Source organism: Rhipicephalus microplus, unplaced genomic scaffold (genome assembly GCF_043290135.1).
Source record: "Rhipicephalus microplus isolate Deutch F79 unplaced genomic scaffold, USDA_Rmic scaffold_13, whole genome shotgun sequence".
In the NCBI taxonomy this organism is placed as follows: Eukaryota; Metazoa; Arthropoda; class Arachnida; order Ixodida; family Ixodidae; genus Rhipicephalus; species Rhipicephalus microplus.
The window spans coordinates 26020745-26028326 of record NW_027464586.1 but is presented as its reverse complement, the minus strand read 5'-3'; the positions used below and the strand labels follow the sequence as shown (position 1 = coordinate 26028326).

Genomic DNA, 7582 nt, shown 5'->3' with positions numbered 1-7582 from the left:
CTTTTATCAAAATAGTGTCCTTTGAAAGAGATTGTGGGGCTAAGGCTTAAAACCTACTACCGTAACTTATTCCTCTTATTAACAAGTATATTGTCATGGGGTCGTGACGTGGCCAAAGACAGGAAACTTTGTGTTGGTATTTAACTGTTTATTTGGGCGAACCTGTGCCCGGTAAAGGGAAAGTCTAATTACAGCAGCAGTCTTGCACAGATAGCAGTCTCGGACTGATAGCGGCGAACGCAGCGTCGGCCTTCGATAAACAACTGACAAGCGGCGAAGCGCGTCGGCATTTATACCCTTGCCGTCGAATGTTCTAGCGTTATTGCTGGCGGTGGCGTAGGTTCCAGAACAATCTGTACCGTTCGCACAGTGGGCGTGATCTTATCGAAATGATCTACTACAGTCCGGAACCTTCTCGAAACCTGCAGGCGCGGTTTGCGCCGAGAATCGTGTGGTGTTTCGGAACGATAACAAAAACTTGTGAAATGAAACGTGGCAATATAAATGGAGTATAAACTGTCCCGCACTGAAGCATGTGGGTAGGCGCTAGCATGGACATAAGACTGATAGTAATAAAGTTGAGTATGTAGAACAATAGATCGACAAAAAAGTGCTCATGAATGCACACTCAGGATATCAACGTTGTGTTTATGGCTGACGCGAACTCATCCCTCAAATTTTTCGAGCCGGACTCTTGGACAGAAACTTTTTGCCAAATTGTTACTCACCCAAACTCACTCTGGCTCAGACATGCTGCTTGATTTAAATATGAGTTGTTGGCTCATGAGTAGGTTTGCTGACCTATGTTCATCCCTCTCTGGTATGCCGTATTCTTTTGCACAAACCACAACTTCTTTTCGCACAACACTGCTAGCCTGGCCAGATGATTTTCAGATCATCAGAAAACACAAGACAGTCCCACAATTTACTGGGAACGCGAAGTCTGTACACAATGTGGAACTGATGACCGACAAACTGCACAGAAACCAAGGCCATGCAGTAGTGTGTATACTTTATTTCAAAATACGTAGTTCATTACACTCACACAAAGCTTTTCTGCAGCAGTTGATACGTACAAGATACAACATATTCTATTGTATTATACTCACGCAACAGATATCTATAGTAACGAAATAACTGAAAAATTCATTAGAACACTGGGCTAAATAGGTACTTGAATATGGGAGCACCTAAATTCTGCATTGTGTATTTTTGTAGCTTTTAAGTAGCAATAAATATAAAACTAGATTTAAATCGGTCATTAGTACCAAGCTCATGTGTATGTCGGGTAAACAGTGAACAAAAAATCTGTATATAAGCGCGAGGAACAATTCGACATGGCATTCTAGTTCCAATAACAGTATTCTACGTGGTGTTCACCAGTGCAGCACATTCCACAATGCGAAGAGCCACATATATAATGTAAAAATGTATTTTTTTCTGTACGTGTAGATTTGACTTCTATAAGCACAAGGTTCTACTGAGCGGCAGGTGATGCAGATTACAAATAGAATAGTTTTATAAATGTCATCCACTTGTGCAGGGCTTCAAAGCTTGCCAAAATTTTAAAAGTAGCACAATTAAACTTGCTTCGAGTTCGTGAACTCTGTATTGAAATGTAACAATGCAGAAATTACCAATTGCTTTTTTGAGCCCCAAATGCAAGGCAAAGCGTTCAATGGGCCGGATAGTGCACTAGTAAGTGTCAATGCACCTCGGAAAATAAAGTACACATTAGGTACAGTTCCCGCTGTACCTTGACACCACGACATAATACAAGCTTTTCATCACTTCCTCACCCAACCTCCAGATATTGAAACCTTTTCACGGTTGGCTTTGTTGGTGACGTACAACAGCCATTTTGTTTGATCTGTCCCAGACATCATCAACACTGCCCTTACTGGTGCACGGCGCCACCAGAACAACAACAATGGGTTAACTTCACAACCTGCACCAAGATAGGTCAATATTCTCCGCCTTTCTCATGTTTCACACTAACTCATAGTCATCTGCATGTAAAGAATATTTCATTCACCGAGTTAGGTGTGCTTTTAAAATTGGTGTTGGTACCCCTTTGATGGGCGCGAAAAAATTACTTTCAAGATATTGAATTATGCAGCTTCAGCAAGCCATCCACCTGTGTCCATTGCAGTCTAGTTGCTAAAACAAAATCAAAAACTAGCACATAGCTCTCATCTGCCTACAGAGAGTCCAGAAGGCAATACTGCTGAATTTCTTAATATAAAATCCAAGATCAGCATCCCCGTCGATGACTTAAGCATCTTCAGGAGCTTTTTGACTAGTTTTCGAATCACCGTGAACTTTGTAGACTGTTAAATAAAATCATCCCATAGACTTTGCTCATCTTCGATCCCAACAATCTCCTCAGCTAGCTCCTTTGAACTTGCCTGCATCAAAAAAGATAAACAAAAGAGAAGTAAGACAATATTAAGGATTTTTTCATTAAATGTTACATCTTGAAGTACAAGCAAAGTTGTAGACAAAGCAAGAAACGGCATAACAGCGATATAACAAAGTTAGCCATCACCTATACAAGCTGAAACCCACGACAACAGCAGCTGTTGAATGTTGTCGGTATGAAGGCAGCTGTACACACTGAAGCTGGCATACCACATGCTTTAACAAGTTAACCATGTTTGTTTTTTTGCTCCTTCTATGTGACAACTAGTATAGCATGTTAATAAAAAGTACATACTATTCAAACTTCGTTATTTGACTGCATCGCGATTCTGGACAACGAGCAATATATTCTTGATTTCTCCAAATAAGCAATCTAGCAAAGGGAACGAGCTAGGGATGAGGTCATCTAAGAGTTCATTTTGTTGCATGCCACTTTCGCATTCAAAATAGCCCTCAGGATGTTTCAGCTTCAATTGCACTCACAGCATGACAGCAGATGTGAAACTGAAAATGAGGACAGCAAATTGATGTGATTATTTATTTATTTATTTATTTAATATACCTCAAAGGCCACCCAACAGGGGGCTTTACATGAGGGTGTGGGCAAACAATATAGAGTTAATAAAACAATGATTCTATGGCATTTTTAAATCTATCCGTGTTGCTATGATGGATGACACTTGGGGGAAGATCGTTCCAGTCCCTGGCTGCTTGAGCGAAGAAGGAGTGATGGTGGGCTGTGGTACATGCAGGAGGTGGGTACACGGCCTTGTGGTGGCTTGTGCGGGCTGAAGTACGATGAGCTGATTGAATGGGACAGTTATAATGAAACGTATGATACATTTTGTGATACAAGGATAGTCTGGAAACCTTACGGCGTAGGTCAAGGTTAGGTAGATCTGCTATTCTTTTAAGGGTGGTAACACTGGTATGATACGAGTAATCTGAGTAGATGAATCTAACTGCTCGGTTTTGAATTAGTTCGATGGACTTACTTAGGTTAATTTGGAATGGGTCCCAAATGGCGGATGCGTACTCTAGTTTTGGGCGAATTAGTGTTTTGTAGGCTAGTAATTTGACTGATGGAGGGGCAAGATGCAAGTTACGACGAAGGTAACCGAGAGCTCTGTTAGCATTGTTAACTATTTTACTTACGTGAAAAGACCACTTTAGATTCTGTGAAATGTTAACACCGAGATACTTAATGGAACTTAGGGAAGAAACTATGGAGCCATTAATATTATAGTTAGTGGTGGGTAAGTTTTGGCGTCTGTGAAATGAAATAAGTGCAGTTTTATTAGTATTTAATACCATGAGCCATTTGCGACACCACTCGTCCAGCTTTAGTAAGTCCTGCTGGAGAGTAATTGTATCTGAAACGTTAGTAATAGGTCGGTAGATTACACAGTCGTCGGCAAAGAGGCGGATGTTAGATAAAATGTTATCGGGTAAATCATTGATGTAAATTAAGAAGAGGAGGGGTCCTAGAACTGTACCTTGTGGCACACCGGAGATTACGTTGGAAAGGGAAGAGGGCGTATCGTTAGCTTCAACAAATTGCTGACGGTTAGTGAGGAAGTCCTGAATCCAATTGTAGACAAGTTGGTTAAGGCTTAATTGGGAGAGTTTTAGTAGTAGGCTGTTGTTGGGAACTTTGTCAAAGGCTTTCTCAAAGTCAATAAAAAGGGCGTCAACTGGTATGTTAAGGTCTACACTAGCGCTTAAGTCATGGATGAATAGTGCAAGCTGAGTATCGCATGAGAGTCCCCTTTGGAATCCATGTTGGTTAGGGTATTGGCCGGTAACTAGATGAACCAGGCTTAGGAACCGGAACGATCTTACCCACTTTCCAGTCGTGAGGAACGATGCCGGATGAGAGTGATTGCTGAAAAATATAGGAAAGAATGACACTGGTGATTTCTTTGGTGTTTTTGAGCACCTTAGCATTTATACCATCGATGCCGCAGGATGATGTAAGTTTTAACGACTCGATAATTTTCTGGATGCCCTGAGGTGAAACAATGACGTCCGGCATGGTAGGGTAGTTGTGGGGGGAGACATCAGGGAGGTTTTCAATCGGTTCTCTGGTGAAAACGGAAGAAAAGGTATGGTTTAGTACTTCTGCTACTGCATTATTCGCGATAGGCTGTCCAGTTGGATCCATTATTGATATGCATTTGTTTTCGTTTCGCGGGTTAATCACTCTCCAAAATTGTTTTGGGTTAGTGCGGAGTAAGTTGGGCAAGGTGGTATTATTAAACAGCCGCTTCGCTTTATCGATGGCAGAGCAGAATAGTTTCGTGGTAGTCTGGTATTTTTGCCACGCCACAGGATTGTTGCCGTTTTTTGCGGCGCGAAATTGTCGTTTCTTTTTGTTTTTGAGCCTCTTGAGTTCAGGATTAAACCAGCGGGATGTGCTACGTTCACCAATCGTAATTGTTGGAATGTAAGTACTAATAAGCTCATGCATTTTAGATTTAAACATTAACCAATTTTCAGTGACAGATCGTTTGTTAAAATCTTTAACTACAAACTGACAGAATTTTGTTAGTTCTTTATTGAAATTATTATAATCACCCTTATCGTATAAGGTAAGCTTTTTCCTTGTTTTGTCTGGGCGCTTCAGCCTACCTTGGAATGTGCCATGAATGACCTTATGGTCACTGATTTCGTCGAGGTACGAAAGCGAAGTGATTCTATCAGGATGGGTTGTTAGTACTAGATCAAGTATATTGGCTGAGTGTTTAGATTGCCTCGTTGCTGCATTAACAATTTGAGTTAAAGCGAATGTTAAACATGTATCGACGAAGTTGCTTTCAATGTTTTGTTTCGATGTGACAAGGACGAGGTCAGACCAATCTATGTTCGGAAAATTAAAGTCGCCGAATAGGACAACTGGTGCATTAGGGAAATGAATCTTTAGTGATTGTAGCGCGTCATGAAACATTGGTATAAATGTACTGTCGGAATCAGGTGGGCGATAGCATGCACCTAAGACTACGTGGGGTTGAATGGCTTTACAGCACACAAACACCATTTCGAGTGAGGTTGGTATATTGATACGATAGCAGCCAAGGTCACGGTGAGTAGCAATGAGCACGCCACCACCTCGCCTGCCATCTCGGTCGGTACGAAAAATATTGAAATCTGGATAAGAAGGGAATATTTCACCGCTGATGACAGACGAGTTTAACCACGTTTCGGTTAGCACTATAACGTTGGAATCTGAAGAGTCAATTAAACAGGACAAGATATCCCGCTTTGGTAGTACGCTCCTGATATTAGTAAAAAGAAACGATAAATAGTCCTTGGGACCGTAAGGGCAACCACTAGCTAACTGCTACGGCGTGCGAAGAACGACTTGTTGATTAACCGGGTCATACACGTAGGTGTTCTTCCCTGCTACAAGTTTGTTATGACGAAGGCTGCTGGGAAAAGTTTGAGTTTTTTTGAACTCGACCAGTTTTTTACGGGCTAGGCGTGTGGCTGGTGAAAAATCTTGCACAATGTTAACATTGGGATGCTTGTGATCTCTACTAGCAGTTAGTACCTTTTCCTTATCTTTGAAATGGGTGAATTTTACTAGAACTGGTCTAGTTTTAATCGGCGAAAAGGTACCGAGTCTGTGTGCGCGTTCTATGTCTTTCGGAGCAATAGTTAATTTGAGGTGCTCGCTTGAAAACCTGATAATCTTTTCCTCAGATTTTGTCCAACTTTCGTTAGACTCATCATCTATCCCGTAGAACACTAAGTTATTTCGCCGCGCTCTATCTTCGGCGTCATCAGTGCGTGCAGTCAGCTGCTCAATCTGATGCGCGTTTGCCTCTGCGAGTGCATGCACACTCTTCACGTCAGCTTTGATCGCCGTCAGCGATTGGCACTCCCCTTCAATTTTCGTAAGTCTCTCTTTTATGTCTTTCAGCATTTTATCGTTATCAGCCTGTTTATCTCGGATACCTATGATTTCGCTAAGTAGTGCTGATTGGCCTGTTTTTAGTTCGCGCAAGGCTGCTAACACATCTGAATGGTCGTCACCGGCAGAGGCACGAGTGGCAGGCCCTGGGTTTAGTTCGACATCGCCAGACAGTTGCAGGAGACTCATGATGATATTCACACAGTCGCAAAGAATGGCAAACGCTGCATGTGGGCCCGGCAGCACTAAAAGACCACGGTAAAGCGTGGGTTTAGTGAATAAGGAAAAGCGGTTTGTTACCTGCACAAAGGATAGAGGCGTGTGGTGAGTTGGTGTCATCGCGATCGTGCCGCCGGACCCACTGAAGCAGCGATGATGTCACGGCGATTTATATAGGTGCAGTCACGTGTGGGAATGGCGAGAGCGCGTGGTCCCGGACGAAGCATGCGCAGCACCGTGGGGGGCCGCACAGGCAAGGCAGCGGGAGCCAGGCACCATTGTTGATGCACGGCGTCAGATGCCAGGCTGTGCCCTGCGGACGTGGTCATTGGGTGGCATAGCCGCTCACCAGCATAGTCGTCGAGCAGAGGCCGGGGGCCGGAGGGGGGGTTCCAAGGACGAACACGGATGGAATCGCCGACAAGACGTGCCGACGAAGCCTTCCAGAAGGACGACGATGGACCAGCCATGATGCTGCCGAAGCGGTGAGCTCGGGTAGCAGTCATTGCCGCGGAAGCATTGGTGATAGCACCGCAGGAGCAGCAGGCCATGACTAATAGCTGCACAAAGGATAGAGGCGTGTGGTGAGTTGGTGTCATCGCGATCGTGCCGCCGGACCCACTGAAAGCAGCGATGATGTCACGGCGATTTATATAGGTGCAGTCACGTGTGGGAATGGCGAGAGCGCGTGGTCCCGGACGAAGCATGCGCAGCACCGTGGGGGGCCGCACAGGCAAGGCAGCGGGAGCCAGGCACCATTGTTGATGCACGGCGTCAGATGCAAGGCTGTGCCCAGCGGACGTGGTCATTGGGTGGCATAGCCGCTCACCAGCATAGTCGTCGAGCAGAGGCCGGGGGCCGGTTGGGGGGTTCCAAGGACGAACACGCATGGAATCGCCGACAAGACGTGCCGACGAAGCCTTCCAGAAGGACGACGATGGAGCAGCCATGATGCTGCCGAAGCGGTGAGCTCGGGTAGCAGTCATTGCCGCGGAAGCATTGGTGATAGCACCGCAGGAGCAGCAGGCC

The 7582-nt window shown here is 44.5% G+C and overlaps 1 long non-coding RNA gene across 1 annotated transcript; it reads right to left on the bottom strand.

Moving 5' to 3' along the window:
• Nucleotides 1-995: 995 nt before the first annotated feature.
• Nucleotides 996-7341, bottom strand: LOC142784039 (uncharacterized). Its single transcript, XR_012888573.1, has 2 exons — nt 6635-7341; nt 996-2408 (listed from the first exon to the last, which is right to left on the bottom strand). It is a non-coding gene; the product is annotated as an uncharacterized LOC142784039 (long non-coding RNA).
• Between the last annotated feature and the right edge of the window lie 241 nt (nt 7342-7582).